The 13,454-nt window shown below is 44.3% G+C and overlaps 1 long non-coding RNA gene across 1 annotated transcript in view; it reads left to right on the top strand.

Annotated features, from left to right (window-relative positions):
- The window catches only part of LOC139362538 (uncharacterized), a 34,463-nt gene extending 21,319 nt beyond the window's left edge, over positions 1-13,144 (top strand). Inside the window, exon 4 of the long non-coding RNA XR_011621672.1 lies at positions 13,080-13,144. This is a non-coding gene — a long non-coding RNA (uncharacterized lncRNA). The remainder of the gene's footprint in view (positions 1-13,079) is intronic.
- The last annotated feature ends 310 nt before the right edge of the window (positions 13,145-13,454 follow it).

Raw genomic sequence — 13,454 nt, 5'->3', positions numbered from 1 at the left:
AATTATATGCTTCTCTGCCCTCTGCTCTCCATAAGAAAAAAAGAAAAGACCTATAAAAGGCATTCTGAACCCTGTAGGTTGGCTCCTGTTTACCATGTACATCTAGAGAAGTGTATAATTTATGCTTGTATGAAATAATGAACGTTCACAAAGTGAGTATACTTCTGCAACCACTGCCTAAATCAAAAGTAGCAATATGACCAGCCTTCTGGCAACCCTCGGTGCTCTCCCAAGCACTCCTCCACCACCATCCTCTCTGCAACCACTGCCCTGATTTCTAACACCCTAGGGGAGTTTTGCCTAGTTTTAAATTTTGCATGAATGGAGTCTCATCATATGTATTACTTTTACACTCATAATATTTTCAAGATAAGGATAAAGAGCAAAATTTTTGGTCTTATCACAAAGATATACCTGATATACAACCTTTAGATTCTAAATGACAAAGACTGAACTAATCAAAAGGACAAAAATGCAAACCCCATTTTCACTTGTGGCTAAACTGAATTTTTAAAAAATATCTTTTATGCTTTCTTATGTTTTAATGATCATTCATGATATTGCTTAATTTTAGAGCATAGAAAATTGCAAAGTACAGTAGCAAAGACATGGACTCAAGCTAAATGCCTATCAATGGTTGACTAGATAAAGAAAATATGGTACATATACACCATGGATTACTATGCAGCCATAAAAAAAGATGATATCATATCCTTTGCAGGAACATGGATGGAGCTGGAGGCTGTTATCCTTAGCAAACTAATGCAGGAACAGAAAACCAAATACTGCTTGTTCTCATTTATAAGTGGGCACTAAAAGATGGGAACACATAGACACAAAGAGGGGAACAACACACACTGGGGCGTATCAGAGGGTGGAAGCTGGGAAAAGGGAGAGGATCAGAAAAAAATAACTAACAGGTACTAGGCTAACTACCTGAGTGACGAAGTAATCTGTACAACAAACCCCCATGACACAAGTTTACCTATATAACAAACCTGAACATTTAACTCTGAACTTACGATAAAAGTTAAAATTTTTAAAAAGTGTCAAGCAGACTAAGTTTATACTACCTCCTTCTATCTTGATCTTTTCTATCTCCATCTTTTTCTCTCAGAGACCCTTTCCCAGGCTTCTTCATAATTCATCCCAACATAATTCTTCCCAACTGATAATGAAAGTGTTCAATAACAATTAGTGACCACCTCCTTCTAGGGGACCTCTCAAGGTTTGCAAGGTCTTAAATCCTCAGGAGATACTGGGATTTGAGCTGGTGTGGCTGTAAGCCATGGTACCCATGAGAACAGGAAGCTGAGAGGAATGAGTATCTTGAGTTCAAGCAAACCTTGTGACAAAGTCGCTCAGATTATCCCTGAGGACTGGAGGAAGAGGTGTGTGGCTGGCAGAATAACAGCCCGATGCAGAGCTAGGAAGTAAAACTGATCCACCAGGTGACAGAATTATGATGCAAAAAGGTCTTGACAGTCTAAAATGATAGCCCCAAACTCACTGAATTTAATGGCGATAAACATAAGGTTCAGTTATCAGGATAAATAACCAATGACACACCTACAGGCTGAAGCGGGTTGACATTCAGTCAACTGTAAAAAAGAGTCCTGGGGATCTCAGGTGACTGTCAGGGGAATATGTGGTGGCTGCCAATAGGCTGCTTTAATCATAGACTTCTCCAGAACAAAAGAGGTCACTGTTCCCCTTTATTTTGCCAGAGTCAGATGCATTTGGGCTATTTTATTTGGTTTTGAGCACCGCATTTTAAAAAGAACATACTAAGAGTGGAGAAGGTTAAGGAAGGATGGAAAGGATGGTAAGTGATTGGGAAACCTTGCCATTTGAGGAGTGGTTGGGGGTCTGGGCCCTCTTAGTTACAGGTGTTCTATAGCCTCCACCCATGTGAAGAGAGGCAGGAGGTGGGAGGCAACTGCTAACCGGTGCATGACCTTGGAAGACATCTAATCTCTTTGCAAGTTGTGAATGGGTTTTGACCAGATGATCACTAAGTTCATGCCTGATCAAAAAGCTGTGAGTTTTGTAACTCATATAAACCAGAGACATATGTGGCTCAGTCTCAGAGCAGTGTCCCATTCAAACATAGTTTAACAGCCAGACTTAATTAAAAATCAATTTCACTAAGAAACTGATTTTTGTCAATGGTCACTGTATTTACCCCACGCTCACTCTGATCCATCAACCTGCCCTCCCCTTTGCTGCCTTATCCCTTCCAAAAGTCCCCAGAAGAGAACTAACATTTGTCAAACACTTGATATGTGCCAGGTCACTTTCACACAGAGTGTCTCATTTCATTTTCATGGGAACCATGTCATATATACACATGTGTGTGTGTATATACATACATATATATATATATATATATATATATATAATTATTCTTTTGCCCATCATTTGACCGAGGTCCCAGCTGGTGAGTAGAGTCAGGGATTTGAAGTGAGGTTTGCCCTCTCAAGTGGCAGCCGTCTCCCAGAGCTTGGCTGGGTTTGCCTGCAGTTGTCTGTTCTGTTTGCTGTGGTCTGTGTATCTGACTCCATGCTTCCAGCCTGGCTTTTGATCTAAGGACAGAGAATCAGGCCAATATTATGGGGCAGGATGTTTGTTTTTTCCGTAAGAAAACTTTTCTTGCTCCCTGGTTTGCTCTTCCATGTTTAGAATCCTCATGTCAGTCCTTCTCATACTCCCTGACATACACATTGGAGACTGAGCTGACCCAAGGAGAAGAGACTTCAAGTGACAATTCTGTATTTCCTCTGGACTCACCAAGGCCGAATGTTTGCCCTTCCCCCAGCTCAGTTCGCTTGTCTTTTATGTACCTGGCTTTGCTCTCCAGTTTCCTTGATTTACAAAGACTGCTCCACAGCCAACCAGAGACACAAGTGTTTTCATTAAATTGCACCATCATTAGATAAGACACTGGGGTTCAGGGCTCAGGCCACTAGGCTACAGGGTATACTGGTCCAGGCCTATTCAGAGAACTCCATTTCTTTTATGTGAGAAAAGAAGATTGACTCTCCACATTCAGGGTCTAGTTCAGTGCCTGCCAACAAATGCTTATCAAATGAATGAGTGAATGAATGAATGCACAGTGGCACGCTCAGCGCAGCTTTCAGTAACTTCCAAGTGTTGTGGGGAGCCTGGGGTGCTGCTGCTTCCTGCCTGTCTATGTCCTGGGCAGCTCACTGGAGTTCTGATCTCCAAAAGTCAAGTACATTTGTAGAATATGCACTCATTAAATCCTCTGGTTAATCAAATAATGTATTAATGAAGTAAAATTTATCCCAAGGATTTGTTTTTAAAAGATAAAGATAAAAGAAAGAAAGAAAAGAAAAGAAGGAGGAAAGATTGATTCTACACACCAGAGATCATCAGAGTCATAGTGAGGGCAATTTTGAAAGCCTTTTCGCTCATCACATTGCAAGAAATCCAAAGAAGTACCTCCAGTGTCCTTGCACCTACTTGCTCCCGAGTAGAAAAGACTTGCAAAGCAAGAACAGCAGCGGGGAAAAAACAGGTAATGGCGCAAGAAAACTCTACATAGTAAAAAGAAAAAGGCTAACCTATCTTTTAGCTTCTTATGGAAGAGCAAGGCTGGATCACCCCATCATGGCAGAGGACAAAGCTGCAGAGAGGAAAGCTGACTTTCTGCGGGTTGGGGCTGAATATAGAGCCAGGCACTCTGGCATTTTCCAATGGAAGGGTCTCTACTGAGCAGGAATGCAACATCTCATTAGTATGGGGCGCTGCTAATGATCTGATAAGCTCTTTCATCCATTACTGATGGATGCCTTCCAGAAGACCTCTGCACACATAAGCCCTCAGACACTTCTGTGAACCCCTTTTCTCTGGTGTTCATCATTAACCCCAATACCTTCACTGCCAGGAACTCCTGCTTTCGTACTGGCTACCACATCCCCATGGTTCTGATTTTTTCTTGGAGGGTTGGGAGGGTCAGGAAACAAGGGGGAAAGAAGTTTGGTTATCTTTTGAGTTTTCAGCAGGAATGCCCAGCTGCTCACAGCCAGTCATGGTGAGGGAATGACTGTGAACACCAGGACTACCCCCCACCCCAGTTCGGACCCCCTCCTAACACCAACTAATTGATTAACCTAGGGCTCTTGAAGAGAATGATTTGAGGAGGGTAATTTATAGAGATGCTATCTTTTGTCATCATTTGTCTTTGAAAACATAGAAGAAAACTGCTTTCAAGAGGATGTAGCCCGCCAACATGAGCAATGGCGGGCGGAACATCATCAGTTACAGCAGACTGCTCGATTGTGTGCCTTTCCAGCCAGTCACATATCCAATAACCACAAAGGGAAGAAAAAAATGCATCCTCGCTCCCTGTGTCTTAAACTTTTCCAGCACTGGCTTATGAAAATATTTGGGGTTGTTCACTGCTCTGCTCTCTGTAGCATAAACATTTATTTAAATGGGGCTGTCTCTAGTAATGAAGAATGAAGGAAAAACAATGGTCTGATTTTGACAAATTAACTTGTGATTTGGAGAGTCAGTGAAGCAGGGAAAAGACATTCCTAACTATACTAATTAAATGAGCTTGCAACATTTATTTTAATGCAATGGAACCAGCCATATGAAGATGAACATTTTAATTTATTTTGCAGTGACATTATGAAAAATTTCGCTGCTGCAGATTATCTACAAAAACAAATCTCATCAGCATCTAGGTTTGTGCAGGAAATTTCCATCTTTCACACGAGCCTGACCTTCCCTGGTGGAAGCAAGTGCGAATGAAAAGTTACTTGGAAAGTTTTTCTGAAGGTTGTCTTTCCACTGAGGCTGGGCTTCACGTTCAAATGACTTCTGCGCCAAACACATCCATTTTTCATGGTGCAGCGTAGATGAAAAATTCCAAATCCATTCTATGGGGAATGCAAATATAGCTCATTAGTTCTAAAACATTTTTCATGAAAGACTGCAGAGTGTTTGCCGGCAGATGAGGCTGCATAGTTCCAGCCAAGAATGAACACCACATGTCCCGCTAATTGTTTTTTAAAGTTGTTCCTTTATTTCTCTGGCACCCAGTAGCTATTGAAAATAGGGAACAATATGAAAAATGGACATGGAGCCTAGCTTGCTTTGACAGTATTCAGTACTTGTGTCTTTGGGGTTTGTTTTTGTTTTTGCTTTTTCTTCCTCTCTCAACTTGCGGCTCTAATCTAGAACGAAAGGGTGGTTTGCAGACCACTGACAACTTTTGCCTCTCCTAGAGACACATAGAGGTGATTGATTCTAGAGGGTTGACCGTGGCCTGAGGCAGTGTCCCTGAAGCCTTGTCCTCCGGCTGCAGGCTCAGGTGGCCACTGAAGCAGCACCAGCAGACAAAACGGCTGCCTTCCAAAGAGAGTGGGAGGGCTGCTGGCTCCTGGCCACCACCACAGCCCGCTTAAAAAGTCATGCAGTCCAGAGATGTCGACCAGGCTGACATTCCCACTGGAGCTCTGCCAGGGCACTGCAGAGGACAGCAGACCACCTCCCTTGCCAGGCCAAGGAAGGAGCTAGGGAAAGGGAATGGACGGTGGCTCTGGGCAGGACCTGGGGGCAAAGCCTCTCTTGCTTGGGAGACCTCCAAACCCATCTATTGTTTTCCATCTGAGGCACCAGGGAAGGTCTATCTGGACCACACTGCTCTGAGGAAACCATTTAAGGCCTCTCTGTGGGCCTCGGGCCTCTTCTTACCCAAGTCATCACATGCGGTTTGACTGAGGCTGAGACGAAGCCACCCCTCCCGGCTTCTCGGACAGTTCTCTTCAGTTGTGGACTCAGCGCACCCCGGGGGAGCTCCAAATGGGGTCTGCATTACCCTCTGGGGCTGAGTTTTCCAGCCTCTGGTTCTTAGCCTGCTGGGGCTTCAATGTCCTGCTCCTCTGTGCTGGTATTGCAGTGTAGGGGACAGGGGGCAGCTGAGAATGTGTGCCTCACCCCTGCGCATCCTTGTTCCCAGCATTTGCAGGACAAGGGGCTGCTGTTCCAGCAAACATGCATGGCCCACTAGAAGGGATGGGGTGGTCTACCTACATGGGAAGGGCCTGTTTACTTCATCCTGACCTGGGCAACCTCAACAGGGTCTGAAACATCCATGTCACCTGCAAGCTTTGGGCAGGCACCTGGCAACTGTGGGGTCTCCTGGAGGCCCCAGCTCTGTCTCCATTCGGTCTGAGGAGAAGGGGGTGGTTATCCTCTGGTGAGGGTTGGTTTTTGCAGTGCGTCAAGCTCTGTGGGAATGAGAGCAGGCTCCTCATGTGTGCCCATGGTCTTATTTAGAAAAGCATCTGTCACTGCTATTTCTTCAATACAGAACATTGCCTCCAGTTCAGCTCCTATCTGTCATTTGAGGAATGAATACTTTGCATGAAAAAGTTACTATGCTCAAAAGAAGAAATGCATGTTTTCTCATGGGAGGGAAGTAAAATGAATTACAGACAAACCTATTGATAGGACCGATTATTCCCATCTCTCCCTCTTCTCTGCCCCCTCCTGGCAAAAGCCAAGTAAGCCATTTAAGGATTCAGAAAATTTTAAATCACAGGCTAAGAAGGGCTTATTCGGGATTCTGTTGGGGCTCAGCCAAAAGCCCCATGGTGATGTCCTAGAGCGTCTTATGAGATGATAGAATTAGGTTTCCTGGAATAAGCGTGATAAAAAAAACATCTCAGAAACTGACCTGCTGCAGAGAATCTGCCACACCCTGCCCCTCCACCCCACCCCTTTTGATAGCCCTTACTTCAGATCCCAGTCCAAGCCCAAGGCTGCCTGGCACACAGCAGACATTCAAGAAATGCTTGTGAAATGAACAAGCTAGAAAACAATTTTTTGAGAAGGAAGGGAAAGTATATCTTGGAGTGAAAAGTGTGCCCTGGCAGTAGGGACCTTTACAGACTCCTAAACTCAGTATGTATGGACTACCCTCTTCTCCCCAAAGCCAACCTATCCACCAATTTTCAATCCTAAAGGCAGCACAGTGAGGTGGCCCAGGCAGGACTATGGAGCTTGTTTCTGAGTTTGAAACCCAGCTCTAACACTTGCTGCAAATTATATTTGCAAATTATGTAAAAATGATGCAAATTATATTTTTGACACATTTTCAGCACAATCACCTTGTTTCCTTGGGCAAGTTATTCCCTGTGTCTCAGTTTTGTTGTCAGTAAAATGGTGGTGGCAACAACAGGATCTTCTTTAAAGCATTGTTGTGAGGATTGAATAGGTTAGGTTACTTAATCTAGGACAGCCTCTATAGCCACAGTCATGACTATGCTCCAGGTCTCTAAATGGCCCATTGGGGAGATAAAAGATGGAACAAGACATCTCAAACACTCATACAAGAGGAGGCTTGAACAGGGATCTTGAAGTTCCCTTAGTTCAACTCTTTTGTTTTATAGATGTGGAGACTGAGGTCCTGAAATGGAAACTGACTTGTTCAAGGTCCCATAGCTAATGTCAGAGCTGGGACCCACCCCAGGAGTCCTCAGCTAGGATTTTGAAAGTTGCTGCAAAACCTACAGACACACACAAGTTCCACCAAAGCAGGGTAGCATCACTGCTTAGATGATAAACACAGAGCTCTGTACTTGGCACCCTTTTATGTTTCCACTCAAGGGGAGTTTATAACACAGTTGGTAAGATAAAAGTATATGAATGCAACCCTCTATTGTATTAAGTGTACTGTATACAACTCTTTATCGTATACAGCTTACCTATAGTAAGCAAGAGGGAGACAGAATAAAGGGTGGATGGGCAGGCATCATCTTTACAAACTCCCAAGATAATGAGTTTCTAGAATGTGGCAGTAGCTAGCCCAAAACCTGCCTCTCCCTGGGAAGAGGTGCCCTCCCCAGATTCCTCTGTAGTAACTCACAAATTCAATCTAAATTACAGCTTGTGTGAGTAGAGAAGATTACTGTTTTATTTGCCTGTGACTAAACTGGCCTTGCTCTTGAGCCCCCACCTGCAGAGAGGGGGAAAATGAACTCACTTCTAATCCTGTTGACATTTAGTCCAGATGACTTAGTCCTTATAGGTGATGTCAAAACTCTCTTTGATGAAAGTGTTCCATCTCTCAGTGACGTCATTTCTGCCACTTCTTTCCTTCTGAGGGTGTTTGGATATGTGGAGGGAGGGAGAAGTCTGACCAGGTAACTCTGAGCAGGGCAGATTGGGGATCACTGGCCATGAGGTCCTTGACCTCCTCTGGCCTCCAGGGTGATGCCCATGTCCACCTGCGAGCTACTTGCTCTGTTGGCAATGGCTCCTAAAGCCTGTGGCTGGGGAACTCCTAGTCTGGTTCTTTCTGCTGCTGACCCTCCTGGCTACTGACTTAGTCTCACCTGGCCCTGACTCAGGGGTCCACTCTGCAGACAGGTCATCCCTCTCACAACACTCACTCTGGTAAGCTTTTCCCCAGCCAGACTCTAAACCCTTCTAGGTCCTGTCTATGCCACATGGGCCCCAAGAGATGACTTGAAAGCAAAAGCTTAAGATCTCTGTCTTAGTCTGCTTGGGCTGCCATAACAAAATGCCATATACTGGGTGGCCTAAGCAACAGGAACCTTTTTTCTCACAGTGCTGGAGGCTGGAAGTCCCAGATTAAGGTCTGACAGGGTTGGTTTCTGTGAGGGCTCTTTTCCTAGCTTGCAGAAGGCCACCTTCTCATTTTGTTCTCACGGGACCTTTCCTCAGTCAGTGTTTGTGTGGAGAGAGAGATCTTGCTCTTCTTCTTATAAGGCCACCACTTCTCTTGGATTAAGGGCAAACCTTATGAATTCATTTAACTATTTTCTAAAAGCCCAGACTTGAAATACAGTCACGATGGGGGTTAGGGCTTCAACCTACACATTTATGGCAGGGGATGTCACACAATACAGTTCCTAGCAGTTTCTCTCTGCCTGACCACACTGTGAGACCAAGTTCCCAGGGGAAATCTAAAAGGGGATTTCTTTCTAGAGTTCAAAAATGGGTAGAAAGGACAGTGGCCTCCCTTGGCCCTAGGTATTGTCTAGTTGAGGGAAAAGTGATAGGTGTGTGGCTTGTAGATGAGAAAAAGAAACTAAGACGACATTTCTTACAGCAAAGCAGAATGCTTGAGACTTGAGAGACTTGAGTTTTAATCTTCTAATGATTTTCTGTGTGACCCTAAAGTGACATAATCTCCTCTTTGATTTTATTCCTTCTTCGCTAACTGGGGAGATGTTGACTTGCTTCCTAAGGTGGTTGAAAGCAACCAACAAGACATAATTGCAAGTCTTTTTTTAAACAAAGATACTATTAGATGCTATAAATAAAAATAATGCAAAAGAATATACCTCCTCTCAAAATCCATGACATCCACAGAGTAAAGCATGAGGGCTAATAATCGAAATCTCAGTTTGCAGGATTGCTAAGAGGAAAGTGAGTCTTCCCATCTAGGGGTTATGGAGAAGCTTCAGGAAATTTGCCTAACTGAAGAGAGATGGATTCTATGAAATTCAGGACAACACAGAAAACATTCTGCATAATCCTCCAGTGACAGTTTGTCAAAGAGAAGCAAATCCTTCAGGACATTCTCTTTAATATACTTTTAGTAAATGTTTTATTGTATTGGATTATGGGAATTAGGGGAACAAAGGATCCATACCATATTTTTCAAAAGCAATATTTTTAGAATCACAAATTATATTGAAGTCTTTATACCAAGCAAATAAAAACAAAGATCAGAAGAACTAAACAGCATTTATATATGTCTCTACAGAGATATATATGTATATTAGCAAATTGAAATATAGCAAATACACACAAAAACACCCACATAAAAGAGATGCAAATTATATTTTTGACACATTTTCAGCACAATCACCTAATACAATTTTCTTTTATAGGCAGAGGTAATAAATAGTGCAAATGTATATTTATAGTGTATTTGACAATGTATTTGCTTTGAGTCAGAGGGAAAAGCTTGAGTGATTTTACCTTTGAAATGCCTCTCATCTACCTCAACTAAATTGCTGTTCTTTCTTCTGGATTTTTCACTGTGACTGGGACTGAGGTGGGAAGCACCTTTCAGTCTCAAAGCTTGGTAGGTGCTTGGAATGATGATTTGGAGCTCACCTGAAACTCAGGATATTATTAGACTTGTGTGTGATTCTATCTCATCTCCCCTCTAAGACTACATGCTTCTTGAGAGTAAGAACAAAGCCTGCTACTTCTCTACAAGCCGTTCAGCCTCTGGGACAGTGACTCGCATGTAGCAGGTGCATCAGCAGATGGGCTGGCTGTCATTCTGGGGCATGGTCTGCAGGGAACCAGACATGTGCTGTGAGCTCCCAGCTGATGATCTGCTTCCAAGTTTCTGAGGACTAGAGGACTAATTGACTCTTAATTCAAGATCTGAGAGTATTTCCACAGCTAAGGAATCCAGTTAGTTTCATTCCTTGAAGTGGATCCATCTCTCCAGTGTGTCACATGGATGTGCAGTGTTGACAGGTTGGTTTGGTCAAAGGGGCAGGTTAAATCAGGAGAGAGTGGCATGCTCTGCAAGCCCAGGTAGGTGAGGACCGAGCCCAGAGGCTCAGCTCTGGCAAAGAAGGGATAGCTGGAAGGTAGGAGTAGCAAATGAGGGTTTGGAAGCTGTGTCCCTCCACTAGAGAGCGCCTGCCCCATCTCAGCCTGTGTGTGCGGAAGGCCCTGGAGGTGGAGTATTGCCAGAGGAAGCCTGTGAGTGATCCACCCTCAGAGGAGGGACAGGGAACCATCCCACAGGAGCAGAGGGAATAGGGAGCCCTGAAGATGGGCGGGAGACAGGGATTTGGAGAAGCCATCAGACCCAGGCTCCCTCCTCCCCACCAAAGTTCAATGGTGTTCACCATAAGGACAGTTTCTGGAGCAAATCCTTGGATGCTGGTGGCTAACATAACAGAGACTCAGCTGGTGCGCAGCCCTTTCTCCTCAATAACATGAAGCCAGAGGGTTCCTGGAGACAGCAACCCTGCCAAGCGTCAAATGCACTCTGCAAAGGAACTGCAGGGAAATGAGAGACCATTACTCTATATGGCCCTATGTGCTTCTCTTTCTCAGTTCCTCACTCTGGTCAGGGGGGCCTCATTAGGAAGGCTAGTGTTTCCTTCCTTTAAACGTGCACATCTCTCTTCAGGCCCGGAGAAAATGAGACCAAAACCATCCCCACCACGCTGCTGTGAACAGATATATTTAAATTTCTTTAAGCTCGGGTGACGTCCTCGGATGAGGAGCTCTAAGTACCAAGAGTTATTGTTATTACTATGTAGTTACTGCCTAGCATGCAGCGAATCACCCTGCCCTGCTGTGTAAAAGATGTATAGTGGGATGGGAAGTGTGGAGGAAGGAGCGGCATCGAGACTACAGAGGAAGCAGAGTGAAACGCACTAGAGAGAGAAGGTAACGATGGTGCCCAGTGCATGGGGGTCTCTACCAGGCCTGCTCTTATGGCTGGAAACAAGAAAGAGTTTCTTTCCACTAAGCAAACATGAAACATAGTGAAGACAGTGGGACTGAAGAGAAAGCACACCATAGGGTTTAAGAACACGGGTTTAAATCCCAACTCCAACCCTTATTAACTGCATGCCGTGGACAAGCTTATGAACCTGTCTGGGCCTCAGTGTGTGTTACCTGCACATAGAAAGTTCTAAGTAACTGTAGTGATTATTACTACTACTGTGATTAGGCCTTGGTACAGTTGTCAGTGATCTGCAGGAGGACCCAGTACATGATCAGAAGCATTGTTTCTAATTAGAATCAGGATTTTCTGGAAGGTGTCACCAAAGAAATTCAGGAGAAATGGGAACCCCTAGACACTATGGAATCACGAAAGGGGCCAAATGGACACCTCCTCGAATTGCCAAGGACATCCCAGTGGGGTGTCTCAACTCAGCTTAAAAACAGGCAGTCTTGCTAATGAACTCTGAAATTTCTTTGTGGAACAGTAGCCAACATCGCATACTATTGATCAATGAGGAGTAAGACCAATAATCTACATCTGTCTCTCCAACAAGAAGCCCTGAGACTACTTCAGAAGCTGCACATCATAGGCCTGGTTCTTCTCCAAGACATTAAGGAGCAGAGGTGGGGCTGGGTGATCTTACTGAAACCTCACATTGCGTCTCTGCTGTAAGCATGCCACACAAGGCTGGGACAAGTACTGTGATTCTACAGTCATGTTACAAACTTTGCAGACCCTAGGACGTCTACTGTATGAACTATCAAACATCTAGCTTCTCACAGAGAACCAATGCCAGAGGACATAAGCAACCATGGAGAGTCCAGTAAGAGAGAAATGCAGGAGAGGAAAGCAAGTTCAACCGGAATGTGGGTTCAGAGAGCCCTTTCAGCTTCAGCGGCCAGGGAACGCATGGCTCCTTTTTGGGGGGTCATGAGGCAACTCAACATAAGAATATCTGATATGGAATCCAAATACGCACGTCCTCCCCTCAGAACTCTACACTGTTTAGTGATGTACATATGCTGTCAAATCAACATTTTAAAATGATCAAGTTGTAGTAACCAGTTGCCTGATCCACAGATGAGTTGAGGTTGTTAGATTGCTTCCCACCCAATTATTTGGACTGATCCGATCATGTGGGGATGGGTAACTAAGAGCCCCCTTAGGAAAGGAGCAATGTGAAGTAATTCAAAAAAACAGGCTTCTCTCTGACTAACACCTGCAGTTCTTGAGGGGCAGGAACTACTGGGCTATTGGATGGGGCAGTTGCCCTCCTCAGCTGTCACGCCCCTCCCTACTGTTTTCCTTTCATTCATCCCTATCTTGGTCTGTTCCTGGGGTCACAGAATTTCGAGGGACAAATATAGTTAAATAGTCATTAACTCGGGCATTGAGTGAAAGGTGTCCTTTCCATCTTCCCTCTAAAAGCCTCAAGGATTATTTCTCAAACTCCTCTCACCATTAAACTAACAAAACAAAACAAAGCCACTTTTATAAAATAATACTCTACTCAATGGAACAGGGTTTGAGATGCCAAGCAATTTAAATTCTAACAGTGTATTTTAATGATGCTTTTCTATTGCAGGGAAACGGCAACTCAGAGGACTGAGAGACTCAGGACTTCCAGACAGAGGATCAGGCGTACCTCATGCGCGAGTGTTTTGGACGAAGGCCATTTTGAAACCTACTCTGTATCATTACAGACTTTCAGTGAATTAATTTAAAATAAATCCACCTCCTTCCCTTTATGTGGTAGAATTTCACTGGGATGCAACATGGGGACAGAGATTTGAACTCTCAGTACCACTTACGATGCGGGGCTTCAGGGACACCACGGACATGCTCTGCATTCACCTGTCTGTGGGGGAGGACTAGGGAGGCGGCGCTGGTGTGTGAGAAAGTAATGGGCTCTTTTAAGCTCTTTTACTTAAAGCAATGAAAGAATAATTGCGTCATCTGC

The sequence above is a fragment of the Macaca nemestrina genome, chromosome 4 (assembly GCF_043159975.1).
Source record: "Macaca nemestrina isolate mMacNem1 chromosome 4, mMacNem.hap1, whole genome shotgun sequence".
In the NCBI taxonomy this organism is placed as follows: domain Eukaryota; kingdom Metazoa; phylum Chordata; class Mammalia; order Primates; family Cercopithecidae; genus Macaca; species Macaca nemestrina.
This window is presented reverse-complemented; position numbering and strand designations above follow the sequence as displayed.